Source organism: Pristis pectinata, chromosome 40, assembly GCF_009764475.1.
Source record: "Pristis pectinata isolate sPriPec2 chromosome 40, sPriPec2.1.pri, whole genome shotgun sequence".
Taxonomy (NCBI): Eukaryota; Metazoa; Chordata; class Chondrichthyes; order Rhinopristiformes; family Pristidae; genus Pristis; species Pristis pectinata.
In genome coordinates, this window is record NC_067443.1 from 5,176,850 (window position 1) to 5,189,814 (window position 12,965).

Below are 12,965 nucleotides of genomic sequence, written 5' to 3' on the forward strand. Positions count from 1 at the left end.
GAGAGAGAGACACAGAGACAGAGAGAGAGAGACACACAGAGACAGAGAGAGAGACAGACAGAGAGAGAGAGACAGAGAGAGACAGAGAGAGAGAGACGGGGGGAAGGTAGAGGGAAAGATAAAGAGAGAGAGACAGAGAGAGAGACTGGCAGAGAGAGAGGGAGACAGAGAGAGAAAGAGAGAGGGGGGAGAGAGAGAGGGGAAGAGAGAAAGACAGAGAGAGAGACACACAGAAAGATACAAACTGGGGGGAGAGAGGTAGGAAGAAGAGGGAATAGGACAGGGGAGAGAAGCTGCAGAGATCGGGGAGGGGGAAAGAAAAGGAGGCAAAGGAGAGAAAACACAGTTCAGGTCATATCATTTCATATTTTCATGTGACATAGGAGGCCACGACCCACCGAGTGTAAACTGCATCTCGGAGCTGTGCCAGTCACCGACATTTCCCTAGCAGATGTCCATTAACTCCCCTCTGATTCTTCTACCACCGACCCACACCAGGGGCAATTTACAGTAACCGATTAACCCAGCAACCTGCACGTCTTTGGGAAGAGAGAGGACACCAGAGCACCCATGGGGAAACCCATGCAGTCACAGGCAGAACGTGCAAACTCCACACGCACACACCCCGGGGGTCAGGATTGAATCTGGGTCTTCTGGCGCTGTGAGGCAGTGGCTCTACCTGCTGAGCCACTGACCTTTCATTTGTCAATGACCAGAATCAGGACAAGCAGAAATCCAGCACATTTTTGTTGGAGAGTTTCTGATCTCTAGTGTCCATAGCTTGTTTGTATTTGAGTTTTGTTCTCTCCACTCCTTATTCCTCCAGCCCAATCACAAAACCAGCTGGTGATGCAGTGCCAGGAGCTTGTGTGAGCAAATGCTGCTGTGTCCAGGACTATGTGCCAAGGAGGGTAGACGCTTGGTACAGCTGTGGCACAGGCTCTGTGAGGAACAGTCACGGTATATAGGTCCCTCCTACTACAAGCACGTTGAGGCTGGAACCTGGTAACAACCTCTCACACACTTAGAGTCATACAGTCATTGAGCCCTTTGTCCCAACTGGTCCATGCCAACCAAGATGCCCATCCAAGCTAGCCTTATTTGCCTGTGTTTGGCCCCTATCCTTCTAAACCTTTCCTACCCATGTACCTGTCTGGAGACACAAGAGATTCTGCAGAATGCTGGAATCTGGAGCAACGCACACAAAATGCTGGAGGAACTCAGCAGGTCAGGCCACATCTATTGGAGGGAAGTAAACAGTTGACGTTTCGGGTCGAGGACTCCTGATGAAGGGTCTCGACCCAAAACGTCGACTTATTTCCCTCCAATAGATGCTGCCTGACCTGCTGAGTTCCTCCAGCATTTTGTGTGTGTTGCATGTACCTGTCCAACTGTCTTTTAAAAGTTGCTATTGTAGCTGCTTCAACCTCTCCCTCTGGCAGCACATTCCACATACAGACCACCCTCTGTGTAAAAAGGTTGCCCCTCAAGTTCCAACTAAATCTCTCCCCTCTCACCTTAAAGCTATGCCCTCCAGTTCTCGATTCCACAACCCTGGGAAAAAGACTGTGTGCATTCACCCGATCTATGCCCCTCATGATTTTATATACTTAAGATGCAAGGGTCCTTATCACGTTTCATCCCCAGCAACTGTGTAACAGAGGATTCTCTGATCTATGGGCTGTTCCCGGGGACACACACAGAGACGGACATCAACTGCTGCTGGAAGGTCATCAACTCGGTGAAAGACACCCTTCGGTCTGTCCAAAACTTGTTGGTCTCACAGCACTGCGAGATGTCCATAGGGGAATGCTGCTGACTGGCACATTCCAGGCTGCAGGAGTACGTGCTGAGGGATGCACTGAAGCTGGGTGCAGCCAATGCAAGGGCTCGGTGGGGAAGGACTACAGTTTAGGGTTCTTCTGCCACTGGAGAGGGGGGGGGGGTCAGGCGAGGAAGCCCCTTAAATATTGTAAATATGGGATTGGGGTAGCACCCCAGGGAGCCACACAAGTGGCATCAGTGCTGTGGTTTTTATATAAAAGGGTAACACTAATGATTGATCCGTACATGAATGTAAAGATTTGCACTGTTTTATTGTTGTATATAGTTTGTTTTTTATGATGAATAAAGTTTATTTTGGAATATATAAAAAAATACACTTCTGTAAGATCACCTTTCAGTGTCCCATGCTCCAAGGAAAAAAGTCCTAGCCTGTCCAACCTCTCCCTACAACTCAGTTTCTCAAGTCCTGGCAACATTCTTGTAAGTCACTCATGAACCAGAACTTAGAGAGGAGAACTAGCCTTCCTCTAATTCTACGCAAGACTTGACCGACATATAAGTAGGTTGACTACTTCACAATAGTGTGGTTTTGGTTAGGTGAGTGGTCAGGAGCAGGAGGTGGAGACTACTCCGTCCAGAGACTGCACTTGGGTGTGAAATTAATCTCCCAGCCATGGTTCCCCAAGCGGACTGTCAAAGCCACTTGTCAGAACATCTCACCACCAGAACTTTCAAACAAGTAGTGGTACCTCTTGTCCTTAAGTTGCAGCAAAGGGGGATTGAGTTTCAGATCTTATTTCCGAGACCTTGCTTGTCCAGTGGCGAGAAAGGCTCTCTCCGCCTGTTCCCCCATGCACAGCTGGAGTCTCAGCATCACTGCATGCTGCTCCCGAGGTGGTGTGGTGGAGATGGGACCGTCTCCTCCCACTTTGTCTGGGAAGCACGTCTGCCGAGGAGACACGGTGGTGTCTGTCGAGGTTCATCCCGAGCAGCTGCGTTACGCGGGGCTCTGTGGTCCACCGGCTGTGCCCCGGGGACACTCGCAGAGACAAAGACCAACTGCCTCCTGGCAGATCACCAGATCGGTAAGAGGCGCACCCTGGGTCTGCCTGAAACCTGCCGGGTTCTCAGGGTAGGGAACTCCCTGCAATGGGGCTGGCACGGTTCAACCTCCAAGATTCTATGCTGAAGCTCGGAGAAGCCTCTACGAAAACTGTGTGGAAGGAAGGCCAGGGCATAAGGCCATCCTGCCTGTGCACACAGAGGGGCAGGAACCCATGCAAAACCCCTCAGACCTGTTACTCATGGAATACATGCAAAAGGACAATCAACATCATGCTGATGGACTGTAAATCTTGGAAGCAAATATAACGTTTTATGCCCTGATGAATGAAAGTACTGCAATGTACATTGTACAGGCACGATAGTGTAAGGGCAGGCACGGTAGTGTAGCGGTTAGAGTAACGCTATCACAGCGCCAGCAACCCGGGTTCAATTCCCGCCGCTGTCTGTAAGGAGTTTGTCCGTTCTCCCCGTGTCTGCGTGGGTTTCCTCCGGGTGCTCCGGTTTCCTCCCACATTCCAAAGACGTATGGGTTAGGAAGTTGTGGGAGTGCTATGTTGGCGCCAGAAGCATGGCAACACTTGCGGGCTGCCCTCAGAACACTCTACGCAAAAGGTGCATTTCACTGTGTGTTTCAATGTACATGTGACTAATAAAGATCTTATCTATCTATTGAATAAACTACATTTATGAAAAGGAAGTTAAAATCCGACCCAACTACAGCCAGTCTGAGCCTGACCACTTATAACGATTCTCCATTCCTAGAGGCATAGAGATACGGCACAGAAACAGATCCTACAGCCAATGTGTCCACATCAACCACTGCACTGCATCACCAGCTGGTTTTGTGAACAGGCTGGAGAAATAAGGAGTGGAGAGAACAAAACTCAAATACAAATGAGCTATGGACGCTAGAGATCAGAAACGCTCCAACAAAAACGTGCTGGATTTCTGCTTGTCCTGATTCTGATCACTGACAGATGAAAAGCCAGTGGCTCAGCATATAGAGCAACTGCCTCACAGCACCAGAGACCCAGATTCGATCCTGACTTCCGGGGTGTGTGTGTTTGTGGAGTTTGCACATTCTCCCTGTGACTGCGTGGGTTTACATTAAACCTACCCTATTCCATTTTATCGCCCCTACATTACTGTCAACTCCCCGCCTCCTTCTAGTTTCCACCACTCAAGGGCCAATTTACAGAGGTCAATTAACCTACCAACCTGTAAGCTTTTGGGACGTGGGAGGAGACCAGAGCACCCGGGGGAAACCGACGCAGTCACAGGGAGAATGCGCAAGCTCCAAACTCCACACAGGCGGCGCCAGAGGTCGGGATTGAACCCGGGTCTCTGGAGCTGTGAGGCAGCGGTTGTACCCCGTGTCCAGAGCCAACCGAACATGACAGTAATATTAGGCTACTTACCCCCAACCTGGATGAAGCGGTGAGCCAGGCAGGCAAGGCACAATCTGAGCCCAAACGTTTCTGCACATAAAGCCATCACAGCCCAACATGACAGCTACAGTTGGGTCCCATAGGGCAGCCAGACTCGAATCCAGACCTCTTTCCACAGCCAGTTCACCACACCTCTGGCTGACACGAGAGGGCCAACTCCTTTCCTCCTTTTTGTTTTGGCGTGTGCCGCGTCCCTCGAACCATCCGGTTGCCACCTACTGGTCCCAGACTTGGAATTAACAACTGGCCCGTATCAGCTGCCGCTGGCGGGAAGGTCTTCTGGATTCTCCTGCCCTCTGCACGTCGGGAGTTTATCCGAACCTCAGTGGATCCTGGTTCCTCAGCTCTGCCTTGTTGTCCCAGACTCCCTCTGCTTCCTCAATTCAGCTCCCTAGACTTGGACCAAATCATCCCTTCACCTTCTAAGTTCCGGTGAACACAAATCTTCATTTGCGCCGAATCCCTTCTTGTAATTTACCGAGGTGGATTTATCCTCTAAAGGTGTGCTCTGTCTACCTCCCTATCTGCCCCAAGGCCTGCTCCCAATGCAGTGTGACTAGCGCTATGCATCGCTGGGGTACCGCTGCCCCCCCTCCCCCCTTGTGTTCCAGGGCTCTGCATGTGCAAACAGCAGCACACAAGCAGCACCCCACTGACCTTACTGCTCAGGTTCTGTAGCTGCCCCTGATATTTTACTGACCAATGTGCACGGGCAATTCCTCTCCTGCCCCTATTCCAGCAGGAAAGTACTCTGTTTTGCCTTCTTTTAGGTGGGAAGTGGGGCAGTCTCACATTTACCCTATTTGCTAACGTTTTGACCAACCAACTCATTTCTTTCTGCTGCCATTCACATTGTCAATACAACATACCACACGAAGAGGCCTTTCAGCCCACCAAGTCCATGCTATCGACCACTATTTTACACTCATCCCATTTTTTTTATTCTCCCCACATTCCCCCAGGTCAACTCCCCCCAGATTCTGCCCTTCACCCACACACTATGGTCAATTTACAGCGGCCAATTAACCCACCAACCCGCACGTCTTTGGGATGTGGGAGGAAACTGGAGCACCCGGGGAAAACCCACGCGGTCACAGGGAGAAGGTGCGAACTCCACGCAGACAGACAGACAGCACCGGAGGTCGGGATCGAACCCGAGCCTCTGGAGCGGTGAGGCAGCAGTTGGGTGAGATCGCCCTGGTGTCCTCAGGGTTCTCTGAGGTGGTCACCTCAGCAGGCAGTGAGAGTCGACCACATTGCAATGGCACCAGAGACAGGGGAGGGGTGGTTCATTCTCAGAAGGACAATGTGCAAAGGCAAAGCAGCAACAAGATGGTGGGGCAGGCTGCTGGCTTAGTAGAGTGACAATAGTGCCCTTCAGACCACTGTGCAGGAGGTGAGACGCCAGAGCATGCTTGGAGTGTAGGAGGCTGAAGGGTGACCTTATAAAGGTTTGTACAATCATGAGGAGCAGAGATAAGGTGAACGGTCACAGTCTTTTTACCTGGGTAGGGGAGTCCAAAACTAGAGGGCATAGGTTTAAGGTGAGAGATTTAAAGGGGACCGTAGGGGCAAGTTTTTTTCCACACAGAGGGTGGTGGGTATATGGAACGAGCTGCCAGAGGTGGTGGTAGTGGCAGGTACAATTACAACATTTAAAAGGAATTTAGGCAGGTATATAGATAGGAGAGGTTTAGAGGGATATGGGGCAGACACGGTAGCGCAGAGGTTAGCGTAACACTATTACAGTGCCAGTGACCCAGGTTCAATTCCGGCCGCTGTCTGTAAGGAGTTTGTACATTCTCCCCGTGTGTCTCCATGGGTTCCCTCCGGGTGCTCCGGTTTCCTCCCATGTTCCAAAGACGTACAGGTTAGGAAGTTGTGGTCATGCTATGTTGGCGCCAGAAGTGTGGCGACACTTGCAGGCTGCCCCCCAGAACACTCTACGCTAAAGATGCATTTCACTGTGTGTTTTGATGTACATGTGACTAATAAAGATCTTATCTAAATGGGACTAGTTCAGGTAGGCCCCTTGGTTGACATGGGCTACTTGGTCAGCAAAGGGCCTGGTTCTGTGCTGTATAACTCTATGATTCTGGCTCTGCCCCTGGACTCAGCTTTGCCCCTACTGGAATATCTACCACTGCCTCATTTCTTTAAACAGGGTCGCTGGCCTTCTTTTCAAAATGTTGTTTTCTTCTATTTTTAATTAATTAAGTGGCTTGAAGTATTTTGAATGTCCTTTGATCATCTTACGTCAATTTGAAATTTTTTTTTAATGAACCTAGTTCTCAGAAACATCCAGCAACAGTGAAACAGGCCTCTGACCACTTCAGGGTGCGTTGTCAGTTGTGGTCTGCTCTGCTTGAAGTATAGTCAGAGAATGGAGACCCTGTGGTCACTGGGAGCTGTGCGGGCGCAAAATGTTAGCGGGGCTACAGGAGTCAGATCGAATGTAACCCAGCCCAGCATTTCCGTTGGGCAAGGAGTACATTCCAAGTAATGGGATCCTGGTTGGGATCATCAGTGCCCTCCTGGGATTGGCCTTGGTGCCTCTGACTGAGCTGCACTCCCTCTGTGCCGTCACTGGGTTTTTGAGCTCAAGCCCCTGGACCCCACAAACCACCCACGCCGAGACGGAGGGGAGTGAGTCACCCCACAGAAGACATCTGACTTCCCGGACGTTTCCCTGGGCTCTTGCCGTGCAACCGGGGAGAGGCGGCGACTGAGCTCCAGACGCAGCCCTCCGGCTCAGTGTTCCGGAAGGCCTTGCAGGAGGAGCATAACCTTCCGTTTCTATGGGATGTCGCGAGCACTGCAATTTCAGATCGAGTACGGTAACTGCACCCAAGGTGACATCAGAGGGACTCTGAAGGGAAATGGAGAAAAGATTTACCAGAAAGGTTGACAATAAGATGTTGACATCAGTGATTTATAGAGAGGAAACTGTTTTTCCATTTACTAATCACAGAGCTTTGACCTTTAAAGAGCTTGTTGTCTGACAGTGCAGGGGATACATGAGATGAATTATCACACAAGCAGAGCCTGACCACTCAAGTTACATAAGTATTTAGTTACCGTAACTCAAGGTAAGCTGCCCCTTCCAATACAGTGAGCCTGCCTCTCTTCCAGAGGGTGACCTCTCCACTCTGCTGACCTCCACCTACTTCCCAAGTGGCTCTCTCTGTGGGAGTGGTCTGGGACCCATGGGATGAATCGGGGTGACACAGTGGGCACCACTCTGGTCACCCTGCCCGAGACTCTTGTGGATTTATTTAAAACTTTATTTGATCACAGGGCGTGGCACTGTGGGGCAACAGGTAGTGCTGCTGCCTCACAGCTCCAGAGACCGGGTTCAATCCTGGTTGTGTGTGTGTGTGTGTGTGGGGGGAGTCCACACATTCTCCCTGTGACTGCATGGGTTTCCTCCCACACCCTGGCGATACGTTGGTAGGTTAAGTAGACATTATAAATTGCCTCTGGTGTCGCTGGGTGGCAAAAGAATTGAAGGGGTGTTGACAGGTGGATGAGAGGGAACGGGCTGTAGGGCTACAGGGGAGAGGGACTGCTGTGCTGGAAACATGGACCAGACCAGGCCAGGTAGCCTGTGTCATACTTGTACAGCCCAGAAACAGGCCCTTCAGCCCACCACATCCTTGTCAACCATGTGTCCTAATGAGTTGGTAGATTTTAATTAATTAATTGAATCTAAAATCCCCAGCAGCTGCGATGGAAATTGAGCTCACGGCACTGGATCAATACACGGGTCTCTGACGCCATTACCTAACGCCCCCCAGGCTGTGGAGTAACAGACAGGTGAAACTGTAATAAAATCCAAGGCCCTACGGGAGGACATCTCAGGGCTCCACCTACCCGCTCCTGAGAGGGGCAGCCTCTTTGTTAGTCTCAGCCCTCTCTTCCACAAGTCACCAGTGGGGAGAGCTGGGAAGAAAATGTCTCAACTCTCCCCCCACACCTCCTTTTGCCTAGGTACTTACCAAGAGTAAAACTGCTATTTCCCTGACGTGTTTTAAGGGATGCTTTAATTACCAATACTCACACCCACCTTTCCACATCTTTTACTGTAATAGCTCTCGTCTGTTTGTCTTTCGTTGACAATTTAAGTACATATGCAATATATATTACTGGAACAATGTGCTTGTCTCTGAATATTACTTCTATCTGAGATTGTGATCTCTTCTACTGACACGTCCTCCCTGCGCTTGCGATAGCAATCTCCTCGCTTGGATGGTGATTTTTAATTTTCTTTTTTTTTCTGTTTCATGCAAACCACTAAACCACAATCTTTCACACATTTAAAAAAAGAATCTCGCCCTCCCGTTTGAGATGAGCTGCTGCTCTCTGGCGACGCAGGAGTAATCCGCGCAGAGCACGTGAAAGAGGCCGCTCGGCTGGTTGTTAGGCGGGCGAGCTCTGTTGCGAGGGCTGTCAGAGCTGGCACTCGCTGCCCTCTGCCTCCCCACAGCCCTGCAGCTCTTTTCTTATGAGAGTGGTGATCCCATCTTATTGTGACAAAGATTGGTGCAGATGATACAAAATTGGTGCAGACAATACAAAGATTGGCGGGGTTGAACGCATCGCTGACGACACAAAGATTGGTGCAGACGACCATAGATCGAGTGGACAGTCAGGGACTTTTACCCGGGGCAAAAATGGCTAACATGAGAGGGCATAATTTTAAGGTGATTTAAGAAAGGTATAAGGGGGATGTCAGAGGCAAGTATTTTTTACACAGAGAGTGGTGGGTGCCTGAAATGTAATGCTGGTAGAGGTTGTGGGGGCAGATACATTAGGGACATTTAAGAGACTCTTAGATAGCCACATGAATGATAGAGAGATGGAGGGCTATGTGGGAGGGAAGGGTTAGATAGATCTTACAGCAGGATAATATGTCGCCACAGCATCGTGCGCTGAAGGGCCTGTACTATGCTGTAATGTTCTATGACTGTATCACAGACGATACAAAGATTGATGCAGACGATTGTATTGCAGACGAAACGATGCCACAGCTGACCATATCGCAGATGATACAAAGATTGGTGGCATCTTCAGTTGATGCAGGAGTCCTCCCCATTTACATTGGGGACCTGGGGTACAAAGTATTGCACGGAGCAACACCGTGTAACAGATTCCCAAGTCAGTTCACAGACTCCCCGGCCGCCTGCCATTTCTGCGGCTGGGAGGAGTCGGTGTATCATGTATATATGGAGTGTGAGAGGTTGCAGCCTCTATTTGAGTACCTGACGGGGCTGCTCCTCAGGTTTTGGCTGCACTTCAGCCCCACACTCCTCTGCTCCTGGGCCTGGCCAAGGTGGCCATTCACAGGTCTAGGCGGCAGGCAGTCGAGGGTTCTGCCCAAACCGATTGTGTGCCCCTCTTCCGAGGCTGCGTCCGTGCCCGTGTGTCCCTGGAGAAGGATCACATGGTGTCCACGGGTACACTGGGGGATTTCCGGGACCGGTGGGTGTCACAGATGCTCGAGTGTGTTCTGGATAGAGACAACTGTATTGTAATTTGAAGCTATTGACTGTAAATAGTGTGAATCGTGGATTATTGTAGTACTGTAATGATGTAATGCTGTAATCACTGAACAAACCTCCTTTGAAAAAGGAGAAAAGATAGTTGGCGTTATGGATAGTATAGGAGATTGCCAAAGGACACAGTGGGATATAGATCAATTGCAGATATGGGCAGAGAAATGGCAGGTGGAGGTTAATCTGGTCAAGTGTGAGGTGTTGCATTTTGGGAGATCAAATGTAAGGGGACAGTACACTGTTAATGGCAAGACCCTTAACAGTGTTAATGTACAGAGGGACCTTGGGGTCCAAGTCCATAACTCCCTGAAAGTGGCTTACACAGGTTGATAGGCATGCCATACCTTGAGAAGATGTATGGCACACTTGCCTTTATTAGTCGAGGCATTGAGTTCAAGAGTCATGAAGTTATGTTGCAGCTTTATAAAACTCTGGTGAAGCTGCATCTGGAGTATTGCATTCAATTCTGGTCACCCCTTAACAGGAAGGATGTGGAGGCTTTGGAGAGGGTGCAGAAGAGGTTCACCAGGGTGCCGCCTGGATTAGAGGGCATGTGCTACAAGGAGAGGTTGGACAAACTTGGGTTGTTTTCTCTGGAGTGATGGGGGCTGAGGGGAAACCTGATAGGGGTTTACAATATTATGAGAGGCATAGATGGAGTAGACAGCCGGTATCTCTTTCTGAGAGTCAAAATTTCTAATACGAGAGAGCATGCTTTTAAGGTGAGAGGGGTAAGTTCAAAGGGGATGTGAGGGACATGTTTTTTTCCCCCACACAGAGTGGTGGGTGCCTGGAATGCATTACCAACGGTGGTAATGGAGGCAAATACGACAAAAGCCTTTTAAGAGGCTCTTAGATAGGCACTTGAATGTGCATAGAATGGAGGGTTTTAGCCATTGTGTAGGCAGAAGGGATTACTTTGGTTAGGCTTTTAATGACTAATTAATTAAACTAACATTGTGGGCCAAAAGGTCTGTTCCCCGTGCTGTTCTACGTTCTAGTGAGTTCCTTTATCCTGTTTCGGACAGCACCTTCCCATCACGACCACTGCATCACACTTATGACTCACTGCATCATACCTTGTTAGTTGGTTTACTGTCCTCAGCCCCACTCTCTCAGCCACCCACTTGCTGGCTGCAGATCACAGGTCAGGCATTCGGGTCCTGCTCTGGAGTGCGAAATCCGGGAAGGTGTTCCTCCCATGCAGCGGCCAAGGATAACTACGCACTTGGAGGTGGAGCATTGCACCATTATCGAGGTGGTGTTGAAGGAGCGCAACTGTGCTGGAGGGGCAGTACCAAGGGAGCACCGTGGGAGGGGCAGTGAGGAGGGAGCACCATAAGTATCTTTATTAGTCACGTGTATATCGAAACGTAGTGAAATGCATCTTTTGCGTAGAGTATTCTGGGGGCATCCCACAAGTGTCACCACACTTCCAGCACCCACATAACATGCCCACAACTTCCTAACCCATACGTCTTCGGAATGTGGGAGGAAACCGGAGCACCTGGAGGAAACCCACGCAGACACGGGGAGAACGTACAAACTCCTTACAGACAGCAGCAGGAATTGAACCCAGGTCAGTGGCGCTGTAATAGTGTTACGCTAACTGCTACACTACCGTGCCTGCCCATACACTAGCGTGTCTGCCCATATTGTAGGAGGGGCAATGCGGAGTGAGAGTCGCACCATGGAAGGGACGGTGCTGCATGATCGCCACATTGTTGGAGGAAGCACCGCACTGTCACAGGTGCTATCCAAGGCTCTGTCTGTTGTCTACCTTGATAAAGTTCCTCTGGGGTCATAAACGATGGAGGAATTCACCTTATCCCAGGGCCAATGTTAATCTCACAATGCCACCATAACACACTATCTGATCATTAACAAGTTGCTCTTTGTGGGAGCTTGCTGCGTGCAATACGAGTGCCGATTTCGCGCCGCCACTATGTCATTTTCCGGGAGACTCCTACAGCGTGGCGTTCCCTCGACACATCCCCTCCCACAGTGTGACACTCCCTCCTCACCGTCACTACCGCATCCCTCAGCACTACATGGAGATGCCAGTCTAAGTGCTCAACTCTCTGGAGGGGGCATGCTGGTTCAGAATGTAAAGGGAAACAGTCAAATCATCTGGGGCCTGCTGACAATGGGCTGACAAAATCCTCAGTCCCAGGGCTAAGACAATGAGCCTCAAGCTCAAGCACTTTCCACTGTGACATCAGTCGCTGGGTGAGATCCTGCCTCTTGATTCCCGCTGACCTCCGCCTTACTGGGGCTACTGAGCGTGAAATCCTCCACTACTTTCCTGATAACTAGACCTGGGTGATGCAGTGCTGGTCTGCCTGCGTACGAAAGCCAGTACGTCAATGCAAATCCTTCCTTGTTCCAAGCAGGAGGAGGTAATCCCTCTGCAAATGTTAAATCCGTATTTTAATCCCCAGCCTGAGAAACATTTACACTGACAATGTGCTTCAAGCCTAGAGAAATGTGCTCACTGGAAGTAAATGAATTATTTTAACTCCCAGTGACACCAGTTTCTGATGCACTGTTGGGTTACTATGTCCATGGGAACATTGGGATGGGAGATCCTGTACTCAAACCTTGCAGAGTCTCCCCACAAATATCTGGGTACTTGGAGAGCTGTCCTACAGACTGGTCAAGTCATACTCAAAGTCAGAACAATGTTCCCCATCATATCCCTGGGTACATCCTGTCCCGTTGGCAGGTCAGACCCATCAGAGTGGTGAACAGGTAGGAGGGAGCAGCCAGCAGCCCTTGGGAGTCCTTAACATTGATTCCAATGAAGTCATATGGCATCAGGTCAAACATGGGCAAGGAAACCTCCTGACTCCTACCTCCTGTCCATCGTTTGCTGATGAATCAGTGCTCCTCCCAGCTGGAGCAACAAGGAACCTGCTGGAGGAACTCAGCAGGTCGAGCAGCATCTGTGGAGGGAAAGGAATCCTCAATGTTTCAGGACCATTTGGTCCCGATGCAGGGTCTCGACCTGAAATGTCAATTCCTTTCCCTCCACAGATGCTGCTTGACCCTCTAGCAGCTTGTCTCTTGAACCGTGAGAAAGGGGTTACGTTTCTGAGATGGGACTATAACC